At 43.9% G+C, this 14,788-nt stretch overlaps 2 long non-coding RNA genes and 1 gene segment (V, D, J or C); 1 reads left to right on the top strand and 2 right to left on the bottom strand.

Annotated features, from left to right (window-relative positions):
- The window catches only part of LOC119854484, a 104,906-nt gene that overhangs the window by 82,100 nt on the left and 8,018 nt on the right, over positions 1-14,788 (top strand).
- LOC122459741 overlaps positions 1-14,788 on the bottom strand; it is a 283,098-nt gene that overhangs the window by 265,261 nt on the left and 3,049 nt on the right. The window lies entirely within an intron of this gene.
- Positions 1-14,788, bottom strand: part of LOC122459744 — a 43,385-nt gene that overhangs the window by 26,041 nt on the left and 2,556 nt on the right. The window lies entirely within an intron of this gene.

Here is a 14,788-nt window from a genome sequence, read left to right as displayed (position 1 = left end):
TCTGTATTTGGCACTGGTGAGATTAGTGCTGAAAGACTGTGTCCAGTTCTGGTGCCCACAATTCAAGCAAGATGTTGAAAAACTGGAGAGGGTTCGGAGAAGAGCCATAAGAATGATTAAAGGATAGAAAACCTGCCTTATAATGACAGACTCAAGGAGCTTGATCTATTTAGCTTCATAAAGAGAAAGTTATGGGGTGACTCAATTACAGTCTTTAAGTACCTACATAGGAACAAATATTTCATAGCTGTTCCGTTTGGCAGAGAAAGGTAGAACACAATCCAATGGTTAGAAATTCAGACTAGAAATAAGGTATACATGTTTAACTGTGAGCATAATTAAGCATTGGAACCATTTACACCAAGGGACATGGTAGATTCTCCATCACTGACAATTTTGAAATCAAGATTGGATGTTTTTCTAAAAGATCTACTTTAGGAATTATTTTGGGGCAGTTCTGTAGCCTGTATTATACAGGAGGTCAGACGAGATGGTCAAAATGGTCCCTTTTGGCTTTGGAATCTATGAAAGCTAATACAGCAATAAGATCACTAACCATATTCTGAAACAAGGCAAATAAATCAATTCTATGGGTTCAGTTCTCCCCTTGCAGGATTGACTAACTCACTGAGAGTCGCTGATGTCTCATGAGGGAGAATAGGTCCTTATACATCTAAAAGCTGGGCCTATATTCCAGAGGTAAAAGTGAGAAGCTTGGCATAGTCATAACTGACGTATATCTCCCTGCTGCTTTGGGCAGATATAAACATTGCGTGTCACTCTCCATCGTTAATTGATCAGCACTGAGTGGTTCAGACACATCAGAATGTGTCTGAATTCAGTTCATCTGGCTGTTCGTGCTCTGAATCCAGAGTAAGAATCAAACCAAGGAGGTAATGACTTAAAAAAAGCGAAATGCTGCCATATACAATTTGACTTTACAATGAGACCCCAGTGACTTTTCTTATCTACAGTTTTAAATCTATTCACATTAAGATGACAATATTGATTAAAATGTGACTATTAGCAGTGAATGGAAACATACTAGAGTTTATTTGTTTTAGCCTGAGGTGGATCTTTATTTGTACTTTGTATGCACATTCAGATTCCAGAATCCCTGTCAGTTTCTCCAGGAGACCAAGTCACTATCAGCAGCAAAGCCAGTTCCAGCCTCATCTTTGGAACGAAGATTTATCCCAGTACCATAAGAAATTGGGTCAAGTTCCCTGAACTCCTTATCTGCCATGCTTCTACCCTGCAATCTGGGGTCCCAGCCCAGTTCAGTGGCAGTGGGTCTGGAACGGATTTCACTCTCCTAATAAGCAGCATTAAATTCTGGAGACGCTGGAGATTATTATTGCCAGCAAGCTGCTAGCTCCCCTCTCTCAGTGATACAGACCAACATAAAAACCTCTCTATGTTGTGCAGTTCAATATAACAGCTGCTTTCTAAACACAGTCACCCTCTCAGTGCAACTGCTACGCGGGCTCTGGGGATCCAGTGTTGAACAGCCTTTCAGTGCTTCACTGCGTGGGCCAGTGCTTCATTCCTCTGTGCTCCTCCTACTTCCTTTACTTGCAAAGCAAATAAAAATAAGGAGATGGTCAAGCCAAGTTTGCTGCTAGAGAAGTTTCCTTCCTTACCAAAGGGATTGGACTTCATTTGAGCTGCAGGATCGTTTTTTCCTGGCTTAAATGGTTTTACACCTTGATCCCCAAAACATATTTCTTCCTCGCTGCCCAGAAGACTGTCAGAGCATTGCAGGGTTAAGAGAAATGGTCAGCCCAAAGCCTGGGAGGGCTGCAGAGGCCTGAATCTTCAATCCCAGAAGGGAAGGAAGCTCTACAGTGACCCAGGCTGGAAGATACGTGATACAGCATCAATGGGCTGCCCAAGGAACTGCATCCCACCAATCTTCCTCTGCGAGCGTGAAGGTTGATGAAATCGGTGTCCTCTGAGGGGAGAAACCGGGTAAAAACTGGACAGTTGTCAGGCCCCAGGGAAGGGTTCAGTGGAAAAATAGCAGATATAATATTTTTAGATTGCATCATACCCACAGGGTGGCTCAGAGACATTATACAAGGATCTGGTCCTCTTTCCACTGGGACGATGAGCAAAATGCAATGGGAACCTGCTAAATGGTGCATGTGGCTGCATAAAAGAACAGGGTCTTGGATTTTCACCAACTCTGACTTAAATAATGACTTGTTTATACTGCTCTATATACTATACACTGAAATGTAGGTACAATATTTATATCCCAATTGATTTATTTTATAATTATATGGTAAAACAGAGAAAGCAAGCTATTTTTCAATAATAGTGTGCTGGGACACCTGTATTTTTATGTCGGATTTTGTAGCAAGTAGTTTTTAAGTGAGGTGAAACTTAAACACAAGACAAATGGATGCCATAATCTGGAAACATTGAAAGCCACTGGTCTACACAACACTAAGTTTGCCGCAGGCTACCTGCCGCTGTGCACTCACTGTCTGTGTGTCCCCTGTTGCTGCAGGTTAATCTACAGCCATTTCTATGCACTCACCCTACACATCAGGGCACCTGAAGTTCTGTTACTAGAGAGTATTCTTAGAGTGCGCCCTGTTATGTTAACAGAGTACTTAACTAAGCACATCGTTATAAGTTAACCAGATCAGTTCTCTGTTTCAATACAGAGGACACCCTCCACACAGCCTGTCCCTTGCCTGGGTTCCTCACATGCAGATGATGATCTGGGCCCTTTTTATTGCAGCCTCATATCTGAGCTTTCATTCCCATGGCTGCTAAGAAACTCAGAGTGAACGTTCTGACCCTCACGCTCACATAAGCTAGCCCTTCGCATGTGTGCATCACAACTGGGTCGCTCTTCGATGATACAGTAAAACTCACCCCTGTGCAAAAAGCCAACACCAGACAGATGGACCACTGAAGCCATTAAATGGTGCGTGGGTCTTATTTTGCTCCTCTGCGTGGGGGCTAATTTCACCCTTCGCAAATAATAGCAGACATTAGCCCTGTGCAGTTCCCCTACGAAGGGGTAAATGCAGAGAGATCACCCCGTATACTATTTGTCTACCCCACATGATCACAGGACATCAGAGCCTGAACACAATGCAAAGGCCCATGAGTTAATTTCCTGCAGGCAAGTATTTGGGAGGGGATTTAAAGTGTGATAGTAACGCCACATTCAAGAAATGTAAACCGAAATCTGAGAACATTCGTTCCCATTGATTCTGACCAACATCATTTCATTGCTAAGTGAGAAAGCAGCTCTAGAAGCAGCCCTGCTGTCTTATTACTTCAGTGATGTTCCATTTGCTCACTTGACCCTTTTGTACTTAGTCTGAATCACATGTAAATTTACACTGAGCAGCTGCTTTGCATCAGCTATCCCCAGGTGGTATTTCTCTGTTCCATTTTACTCCCTGTGCTTTGATCAGTCAGCCAGCCAGCTGAGATGTATGAGGTTGATCACACAGGCTCATGGCATCTGGCTGGTAGTGCTCTGCATTACAGGCAAGCAGAAATAATGGAGAGACTAACAAGGAAATGATTCCAAATGAAACCAAGGGGTGTAGATATTTTGGGTCAGAACCTCAGCCAGTGTGAATCAATTTCAGTGGCACTTTGCCAATCTACACCACCTGAGGATTTGACCCATTACGCTTTGCTTTATCAGATCATGTGCACTCCTCAGGTATTATCTATACACACACTTTTCATGTGATTGAAAACAACAAGGCATGTGACACTGAAATTAAATAAAAATGTGGAAAGATCCAGTCACTATTTATAAGGCCCAATTGAACTGAGATTTCTAGCCTGCATATACATGTATATTATTTTATATTTTGTTTTATTCTCAGACTCCAAGGGACATTGTGCTGACTCAGACACCAAAATCTCCGTCAGTGTCAGTGCTTCAGCAACATATGATTTGGGGGCAGGGCTTGGGTCAGACCCTGGGGCCCACCCACATCACAGCTGAAAGCATCAGTTTCCCTTATCAGTGTGTAGAAAGAGGCTTTTTCCTTATAGCAGTGTTACAAATCCAGCTGTGACATACCTGTGTGAGTGTCTACAGCCCCCTGCACAGAGCTAACTCATCATGCCCAGGAAACAGGTTAAAACACAGTAGAACCTCGACCAACAGTTTGGGTTTGGGGCTAGGAAGAGCCATTCCCAGAAGCCTGTGCATGACTAGCCACACTCACTGGCCCCTCCAGGTCTCCTCAAGTCTCTGGAGGCACAGCACGAGGCAGCAAGCACTAGGAAAGTTGCTGCTACTGTCTGCCCGCCAGGGACCCATCCCCACCTCCCCAGTCACAAAGCTGTGCGCTGGAGATAGAACAACCTCTGCAAATACTACACTCCCCAACTCTCCCCTCACTCATACAGCACAGCAGGGCCTAGAACCCTTATGCTTCTGTTCCCCAAAATACAGCCCTTTATCACTGGGCTAAAAGCTTCCTTACAGGCATGGACTGTGCCATCTTTGGTGCTTGTGTAACAGGCTTGGGGAAAGCACTCTGCTAATATTAGGCATAAACAATTATTTCCTGTACCTCAGCTAACCTTTCCGCCAGGTACAGACCAGTGTTGAAGCTTTTCAGCACTTTGTTCTACATTCTAGTGAGTTAAATCTCGGCGAGAACAGAAGTGACACAAACATCTCGCCAGGAAAAGCATTTACTAAAGCTACATCTATCTTTCCATCTGTTATTTATAACCCATGAAACCATCATGACTACTATCAATAACTTTTATAAGACAAGACTTTTGTAGGATGGTTGTTCTCCAAATGTTCATACTTGTTACTTCCACAAGTTCAAATGTAATATAAAATTAGGTGCATGCAAATACTCACACTCCTCTAGGGATCTTTCCTGGGAGGATTTATCCTTCTCTGTTTCTGTGGAATAGCATCCAACCTCTCTGCAAGGTGCACCAGCTCCTTAAAGCTGGGGAACAAGTGTTAGTTCCACAATCTCCTTCAAACTCCCTTTGAGTCTTTGCAACAATGGCTGCACAGCTTGCAGCAATTCCAGTCTTCTTCTTCTCCAGTTGGGTGAGGGAACCTTCAGTTTAAATCCAACAAAACTCCAAAGTCCCTGGAACACAATCTATAAAACAGACCCTTCTAGTCATTATGCTACTCCATTGCTGAGTTCTTCAGTTTGATTGACTCCAACCCCTATTTATAAACTCCTCCCTTTCCCATTGCGTTCCCATTGGTTCCATTCGCAGACTGGCACTAGGTATGCCCTGCCAGAGGCTCATTCATAAGGAAAATCACCTAAGCAGCATCAAACAGCTAACAGGCATGCCCAGTGCCTCCCACACCAATTTCTGCATGATTCTGGCCCATCCAGCAGAGTCTCCCTGCTTGGCTCTGATAAATCTGCAGGTACACAGAGTATCCCAAAACAAAAACCGTATCCTCCACACTCTTTCTTCCCATACATAGCCCAAAAAATGCTGCAATGCGAGCATGTGGGTCACATTTGCATTGTAGTGTACCCAGTCTATTGTGGGTGCTACTGGAAATCATAATGGTAAACACTAGTAGCAGGTCCCTGATCTAATCTGTGGACTAGCCACTAGAGGGCAGTATCTCCCTCTCATTCACACAAACAAACACTGAGGCCAAACCTTATTATAATACTCTGGTAGGGACATGAACAACCTGGTAGATATGACTGTATAGAGAAACCTGATATCCTAGCAGTGCTACAAGAATGCTAATTGTTTTTATTCTGGCTGCTGCTAGCACAATTTTTAAGTATCAGATGGACTAACCAGGCAGCCTGCCTGCTGCTTCTTTCTTGTACTCTCAGTAGCTCCCCCAGCAAGGGGGAGTGTCGGCGGGGTAATGTCTAATGACTCCATGGACCTACAAAACCTAGATCTCCTTTGATTCCACAACTAGTCCAGTGCATTCAATAGCAAAGAGGGTGTCAGAATGGTCTTCCCTAGCCTGGGAAAACTTTTCCTTAAGAGTCAGTAACAATATCTTGGAAAAACATTTCTTGGAGGCAACATTTCAAATATATTCCTTTTATTTATCCTGGGCCTGATCCTGCTGTCCTTGTTCAGGCTAAAGAGACAGTGGACTCATTTTTTTCCAAAGGGTTTTCCATTTGTTAAGCTAGTTAGATTCACTGCCACAGGGATCACTGACTAGCTGCTAAGTGATAACTTTAAACTACATTTGTAACCCCTTGGGCAGATTTTCCTCAAACCAAACAATAATATTCAATGCCAAAATCTGGGCAACACTAAGGTCAACACAAGCCAGTGGGACTATTCACATGTGCCTAAAGAACCCTCCTGAATCGGGGCCACAATGAAGTACTGCAGTTCACCCTTGTCGCCATCAGAGGGTGTCAGAAGCCTTATGCTGAATATACCGTATATGAATATTGCAGGTGGAAATACGTCAATATTTTCTGCAACAGTTTAAACAAATCCGTTCTTCAGTTTTAAACACTAGAACCATAGCACACACCATCAGCCTTGCAGCGATATACCTAAGTGATGCATCCCTGCTATCCTGACTACTTATAATTACTCCATTTCACTCTCTTTATTTTTACATGGAGTTTGTTGATCAACGTTCGGCAGCTCAGATTAATTGAGTAATTTTGCTGGCTCATTTTATCTGGCTAATGCTATAAGGTAAGTAAAAATAATTAGACAATCATTAAAATTAAAATTAAAATCAAAATTGTGGCTTAATCCCACAACTATAACTTTATATATTATGCAAAAAGAAAAGGAGTACTTGTGGCACCTTAGAGACTAACAAATTTATTAGAGCATAAGCTTTCGTGAGCTACAGCTCACTTCATCGGATGCATTTGGTGGAAAAAACAGAGGAGAGATTTATATACACACACACAGAGAACATGAAACAATGGGTTTATCATACACACTGTAAGGAGAGTGATCACTTAAGATAAGCCATCACCAACAGCAGGGGGGGGAAGGAGGAAAACCTTTCATGGTGACAAGCAGGTAGGCTAATTCCAGCAGTTAACAAGAATATCAGAGGAACAGTGGGGGGTGGGGTGGGAGGGAGAAATACCATGGGGAAATAGTTTTACTTTGTGTAATGACTCATCCATTCCCAGTCTCTATTCAAGCCTAAGTTAATTGTATCCAGTTTGCAAATTAATTCCAATTCAGCAGTCTCTCGTTGGAGTCTGTTTTTGAAGCTTTTTTGTTGAAGTATAGCCACTCTTAGGTCTAGAACAACGCTTCCTCAGCTCTCGTTCCCTAATGCCCCTACTCTACTTGCGCTACATTGATGACATCTTCATCATCTGGACCCATGGAAAAGAAGCTCTTGAGGAATTCCACCATGATTTCAACAATTTCCATCCCACCATCAACCTCAGCCTGGACCAGTCCACACAAGAGATCCACTTCCTGGACACTACGGTGCTAATAAGCGATGGTCACATAAACACCACCCTATATCGGAAACCTACTGACCGCTATTCCTACCTACATGCCTCTAGCTTTCATCCAGATCATACCACTCGATCCATTGTCTACAGCCAAGCGCTACGATATAACCGCATTTGCTCCAACCCCTCAGACAGAGACAAACACCTACAAGATCTCTATCATGCATTCCACAACTACAGTACCCACCTGCTGAAGTGAAGAAACAGATTGACAGAGCCAGAAGAGTACCCAGAAGTCACCTACTACAGGACAGGCCCAACAAAGAAAACAACAGAACGCCACTAGCCATCACCTTCAGCCCCCAACTAAAACCCCTCCAACGCATCATCAAGGATCTACAACCTATCCTGAAGGACGAGCCATCGCTCTCTCAGATCTTGGGAGACAGACCAGTCCTTGCTTACAGACAGCCCCCCAATCTGAAGCAAATACTCACCAGCAACCACACACCACACAACAGAACCACTAACCCAGGAACCTATCCTTGCAACAAAGCCCGTTGCCAACTCTGTCCACATATCTATTCAGGGGATACCATCATAGGGCCTAATCACATCAGCCACACTATCAGAGGCTCGTTCACCTGTGCATCTACCAATGTGATATATGCCATCATGTGCCAGCAATGCCCCTCTGCCATGTACATTGGCCAAACTGGACAGTCTCTACGTAAAAGAATGAATGGACACAAATCAGACGTCAAGAATTATAACATTCAAAAACCAGTTGGAGAACACTTCAATCTCTCTGGTCACTCGATCACAGACCTAAGAGTGGCTATACTTCAACAAAAAAGCTTCAAAAACAGACTCCAACGAGAGACTGCTGAATTGGAATTAATTTGCAAACTGGATACAATTAACTTAGGCTTGAATAGAGACTGGGAATGGATGAGTCATTACACAAAGTAAAACTATTTCCCCATGGTCTTTCTCCCTCCCACCCCACCCCCCACTGTTCCTCTGATATTCTTGTTAACTGCTGGAATTAGCCTACCTGCTTGTCACCATGAAAGGTTTTCCTCCTTCCCCCCCCTGCTGTTGGTGATGGCTTATCTTAAGTGATCACTCTCCTTACAGTGTGTATGATAAACCCATTGTTTCATGTTCTCTGTGTGTGTGTATATAAATCTCTCCTCTGTTTTTTCCACCAAATGCATCCGATGAAGTGAGCTGTAGCTCACGAAAGCTTATGCTCTAATAAATTTGTTAGTCTCTAAGGTGCCACAAGTACTCCTTTTCTTTTTGCGAATACAGACTAACACGGCTGCTACTCTGAAACCTATGTTTATATATTATGTTAATGCCTTCATGTGATTAAAGAAATCAAGGAAATATTGTATAAAATAAACTGGAGACATACATGACCAGACCCTCAGTTGGTGTAAATCAGTGTAGCTCCCTTGAAGTTAATGTAATTTATACCAGCTATGGATCTGGCCCACACAGTGTAATATTGTTACACCTTACAGACTAACAAATTTATTAGAGTGTAAGCTTTTGTGAGCTAAAGCTCACTTCATTGGACGCATAGAATGGAACATAGAGTAAGATATATATATATATATATACAGATAAGTTAGAAGTTACCATACAAACTGTGAGAGGCTAATTAATTAAGATGAGCTATTATTAGCAGGAGAAAAAAAAACTCCAATACCCACCTGCTGTAGTGAAAAAACAGATTGACAGAGCCAGAAGAGTACCCAGAAGTCACCTACTACAGGACAAGCCCAACAAAGAAAATAACAGAACGCCACTAGCCGTCACATTCAGCCCCCAGCTAAAACCTCTCCAACACATCATCAAGGATCTACAACCTATCCTGAAGGATGGCCCATCACTCTCACACATCTTGGGAGACAGGCCAGTCCTTGCTTACAGACAGCCCCCCAACCTGAAGCAAATACTCACCAGCAACCACACTCTACACAACAAAAACACTAACCCAGGAACCTATCCTTGCAACAAAGCCCGATGCCAATTCTGTCCACATATTTATTCAAGTGACACCATCATAGGACCTAATCACATTAGCCACACCATCAGGGGCTCGTTCACCTGTACATCTACCAATGTGATATATGCCATCATGTGCCAGCAATGCCCCTCTGCCATGGACATTGGCCAAACCACACAGTCTCTACGCAAAAGAATAAATGGACACAAATCTGATATCAGGAATCATAACATTCAAAAACCAGTAGGAGAACACTTCAGCCTCTGTGGCCACTCAGTAAAAGATCTAAGGGTGGCAATTTTGCAATAGAAAAGCTTCAAAAACAGACTCCAAGGAGAAACTGCTGAGCTTGAATTAATATGCAAACTAGATACCATTAACTTGGGTTTGAATAGAGACTGGGAGTGGCTGGGTCATTACACATATTGAATCCATTTCCTTAAGTTAAGTATTCTCACACCTTCTTGTCAACTGTCTAAATGGGCCATCTTGATTATCACTACAAAAGCTTTTTTTTTCTCTTGCTAATAATAGCTCATCTTAACTAATTAGCCTCTCACAGTTTGTATGGTAACTTTTAACTTATCTGTGTATATATATATATAAGCTACAGCTCACTTCATCGGATGCATAGAATAGAACATATATGTTCCATTCTATGCATCCGATAAAGTGAGTTGTAGCTCACGAAAGCTTATGCTCTAATAAATTTGTTAGTCTCTAAGGTGCCACAGGTACTCCTTTTCTTTTTGCGAATACAGACTAACACGGCTGCTACTCTGAAACCTGTAATATTGTTGAAGTCGTTGGCTCATATAATGGATTAAAATATATGGAGTAGATTTTTTTGTTTTGTTCTGTTTTTAAGATAATATTTGGAACATTTATAATTGTTCAGAACAGCCAGTATGCATCACTTGGGTATAGTGATGCAAAGCAGATAGTGTGTTTTGGACACATGGTTTAAAAATACACAATAGATTTGACTGTCAGAACATGCAGAATTGGCATTAATTTTATTATTATCTACAATCGTCACAATCCTGTACAGTATATGGTAATTAGACTTAGGTCTCCCCCTAGTTGCAAGCAGAATTCTCTGCAGTGCTTCTGGCATTGAAATATGGGGAAGGCTTGAAACATTGGACATTAATAACTTAGTACAGGAAAAATATATTTATTTCAATGAATAAAAAAATTCTGATAAGAAAACATGCTAATGAATTTACAGCTTCAAACCAGACATTCATTAGCCATGAAATATACAAACTGAGTCAATGCCAATTAAAATAACTAAGCTCCCCCATTTATCACCATTTCTCAAAACAGAAACCTCAAATATCCCCTCAAGAAAAAGCCTTTGTAAATACAAGAAATACAGGACTTTTTCTGGTGAGAATACTTGAGGTTTCTTTTTGTGGAGTGGTGACATCTAAGGGACGTTAAGTCTTTTAATTGACTCGTCTTGTAAAGCTTTTTTGTGAAGAAATCATGTTTTAATGCTGTACATTCATTTAGAATATTTTGTGATCAACACATTTTTACAAATCAAAATAAAATATTCCTAGATTGCTTGTTAATATGTTTCCAACTGTGACAGTCCTGTAAATGGAGTGCTGCACAGCATCCTGATTACCACTAGAGGAAGTCATAACAAGCCTTATGCTGAATATTGTAGACGATGACAAATTAATTGCAACTGAGTATGTTCTGAGATGGTATCAAATTAATACTGCAGAGCATCCTAATTGCCCCCAGAGGGAGGCATAACACAATGTATTGTATGTATTGTGACTGTTACAAATGGTAATACGCAGCTTGATGTATCATTTTGACGATCTGTTCAATGGATGTTTGCTCAAGGAAATTCCATCTTTTATCAAATCATTTCCAGCTCAATAAACAGAAACTGTATTCCTCTCACAGGCCACTGTTGTCATCTCTTTCTCATTGCCTCTCTGTAGCTTGCAAAAAGAAAAGCAGTACTTGTGGCACCTTAGAGACTAACAAATTTATTAGAGCATAAGCTTTCGTGAGCTACAGCTCACTTCATCGGATGCTGCATCCGATGAAGTGAGCTGTAGCTCACGAAAGCTTATGCTCTAATAAATTTCTTAGTCGCTAAGGTGCCACAAGTACTGCTTTTCTTTTTGCGAATACAGACTAACACGGCTGCTACTCTGATCTCTGTAGCTTGGTTCAATAAGCCTGATCTGCAGCCCACTGGAGTCAAGAGAAATCTTTTCAGTTGTCTTCTGATCAGGTCTTATCTATGGTGTTCACAAAAACCCCATCACTAGAGTTAGGAATTGGTTGTTTAGGCTTTTAGTTGGTAGTGAGTGTTAATTATTACCCTGCTATTCTGTCATCCCATGATTTTAATGTGCTGATGTTTGCAGCCTGCTGGGAAGGGGTTGGACCCACTGCTGAAAGGTAAAACCTTTGCATGTAAATATTTTAAGCTGCTTAAGGTCCTAAAATACATGTAAAGACGAAAGATTTGGAAAGCAGCTCCTGCACCTGTCAAGAGCTGAGATCAGGGCTCTGCATCCCCACTGCAAAGACTTGAGGACACCACAACCATTCAGGTCCCCATGCTGTGTCTCCTGGGCCAGATTCATTCCTAGGTTCCCCCCAGGGAAGCCAGGCAGAAGGTGAGCCTGCCTGGGGTAGGAGCTCACTGGCACAAGCTGCCTGCAGCCCTTCTCTGTCAGTGGGCTCAGACTCAACCAGTGTAGCCCTGAAGGTGGATGAATGTGAACCGGGAGTGGCCAGGCCACCCAGTAGATGCCTGGAGGCTATGAAGCAGCAGCCACAGCCCTACTCCCCTTGGCAGAACCTGTGAGGGAGCGGAACACAGTACTGCCACCTGCCCTTCATCAGGGTGAATGCCGCTGGGAACTCAGCTGCCCCCACCGGCGCCGGAACTAGGGGGGCCAGGGGCCATGGCCCTCCACTTTTTAACAAAAGAAACATAAGTGCAGAATTCAGGGCCCCCGGCACATTTTTTTCCCCTCACAGAAGAATAGATGCTGCCAGGGAGGCACTGCAACTACACCTTTCACCCGCCAGGGGCTGCTGTGGCAGCGGAAGAGAGGGCAGCTGGCTCACTGCCAGAGCAGCCAGCCAGGCGGGGGGGGGGGCACTCTGGCCTTGTCCCCCACCATTCTACAAAGCTCCTGGCGCCCTTGCCTGCAGCAGCAGTGGCATACACTCCGTGCCCACAGTATTAACCAAGCCCCTTGTGTGTCACTTCTGTGGAAGTCAAAGGGGGCCTCTTGCAAACTGAACCCCTCCCTTGAAAAGCCAGACCCTAAGGTTATCACCCCCTCATTGTGTTGATATTAATTATCCCAGGCAGAGTAAAGACACCCTGATCCTTCTTCAGTAAGAGACGACAGGCAGTGTCATGCTGATGGCTGATCATCTCGAGACAACTGGTACCCCCCTGTTGGAACACATCACAGGGGCAGGGTGGAGGGAAAGATCCATGTGCTGAAAATGCTCTGGCAACCTAGGGATGTAGGGAAACGAGATGACTTACCTGAAATGCGGTTCTGCGACTGTGCATACACACAATCCATCCACGCTGTGGGGAACAGGCACCATACACATGGCTGGCAGGAGTTCCATAGCCTAGAGGCTACAACAGGGCAGGGCTGGCTTGTTCCTGCCAGGGCCCCTCAGGCCCCTAAACTGTTGCTTCCTTTCTAGTATCAAAAGCCCTGTGTGTGGAGAGGAGAGGAGGGAACATATGGGTGTGGCTGCTAAGGGAAGAGGGGGCTGCCTGGTGTGAGGGGCTGACTGTATGCAAGGAAGACAGCCTGTGTTTCGGGGGGAGGACTGCCTTTGTGGGAGAGATGGCACTGCCTCTGGGGGGGTGTGCGTGAGGGGCTGATTGCATCTTAGGGGGGACTGCCTGTGTGTAAGCAGCTGATTGTATCTGGGGGAGGATTGCCTGTGCGTGATGGGCTGACTCCATGTGAGGTGGCACTGCTTGTGTGTACAGGGGGACAGCTTGTGTGTGAAGGGGTTGACTGTATGTTTGTGTGAGTGTGAATCTGGAAGAGAGCTCTGTGTGTAAGAGAAAGGGGGTGGGAAGAGAGAGAGAGAGTGATTTGTAGAGAAAGCAAGCTCATGTAAGTTATAGGGGACTGGGAGGGGATGAGACTTTTGTGGGGAGTCAGGAGACCATGAGCAAGGGTTTTTTTGCAGGGGAGGGAGGAGAGTGTGTCTGTGTGGTATTGTATATGCCATATAGGATCCTATGTGTGTGTGATTTGTGGGTGGGAGGCAGGAGAGTCTGTGGAGCTGGGAAGAGTACACAGAGGTTGCCTCTCCACTATTAAATGTGGTGCCCACTTTTCAGGGTCATGGCAGACGCTCCGGGACTCCCAATGGCACAAGGACTAGTGGAGGCCAGGCTCAGGCACTTCAGAGGAGGGCTTTAGGACAAAGTGCTAACAATGCCTGAGACCCGTCTACACTTGCCCTTGTGCTGGTGTAAGTAATGAGGCAACGTCGCACTTCATTTGCTACCATAGACACGGCCAGAGGGTGAGAAAACGGAAGGCAGGATTAGTAAAAGCAGCAAGAGGCTGACAATGTGGGTGAAGGAGGAAAAGAACACAACACAGGGAGAGCATAGGAGAAGGAGACAAGGGAAGAGGGACCAGTTACACCAGTTATAAAAATAATAATGATGGAATATAGACTCTGATGAAGGTGGAGGCAAAGACAACTGAGGTGAAAAGAAAGAAGCAGAAACATGCAATGAAAAGAGACAACTGAAAACACAAACACAGGCAAGAAGGAAATGTTCAAAAAATGTATCTTACGGTCATACACTGACAGCTAGCACCGGAGCATCTAGGCCCCTCCCAGAGAGCTCAACACAAAACGTGTTCCAATAGCCAAGGGCTTGATCCAAAGCCCATTGGAGTGCATGGTACAACTCCCCTTGACTTAAATGGGCTTTGGATCAGGCCACAAATCCTTCACATACTCGGGGATGAGGGAGAAATTCCCCTGTGGTCAGCCCAGCCAACCTGCCTCAGCCTCACCATTTTAATTGCCTTTTTCAAACTGATCAAAATTCTCTCTCCTGGTCCTGCCCTCTTTTCACAGCTTCTAAGGCTAGGGGTTTCAAAAGAGCCTGGGAGTTAGAGGCCAAAATTCAATGGGCTTTGGGCACGTAAACCCCTTGGGCTCCTTTGAAAATCCCACCCTTATTGCACCTGCCCTTCTCTCAAAAGGGCCAGTGAAGAAGATCTCTCGTCACTTGTTCCTCCAGTTCCTCATTTGCATTTTCAGATTCCATTTTTACCGTAACATTTTCAGGTTTAGAGTGCGTTTC

The sequence above is a fragment of the Dermochelys coriacea genome, chromosome 4 (assembly GCF_009764565.3).
Source record: "Dermochelys coriacea isolate rDerCor1 chromosome 4, rDerCor1.pri.v4, whole genome shotgun sequence".
NCBI classification, from domain to species: Eukaryota; Metazoa; Chordata; order Testudines; family Dermochelyidae; genus Dermochelys; species Dermochelys coriacea.
This window is presented reverse-complemented; position numbering and strand designations above follow the sequence as displayed.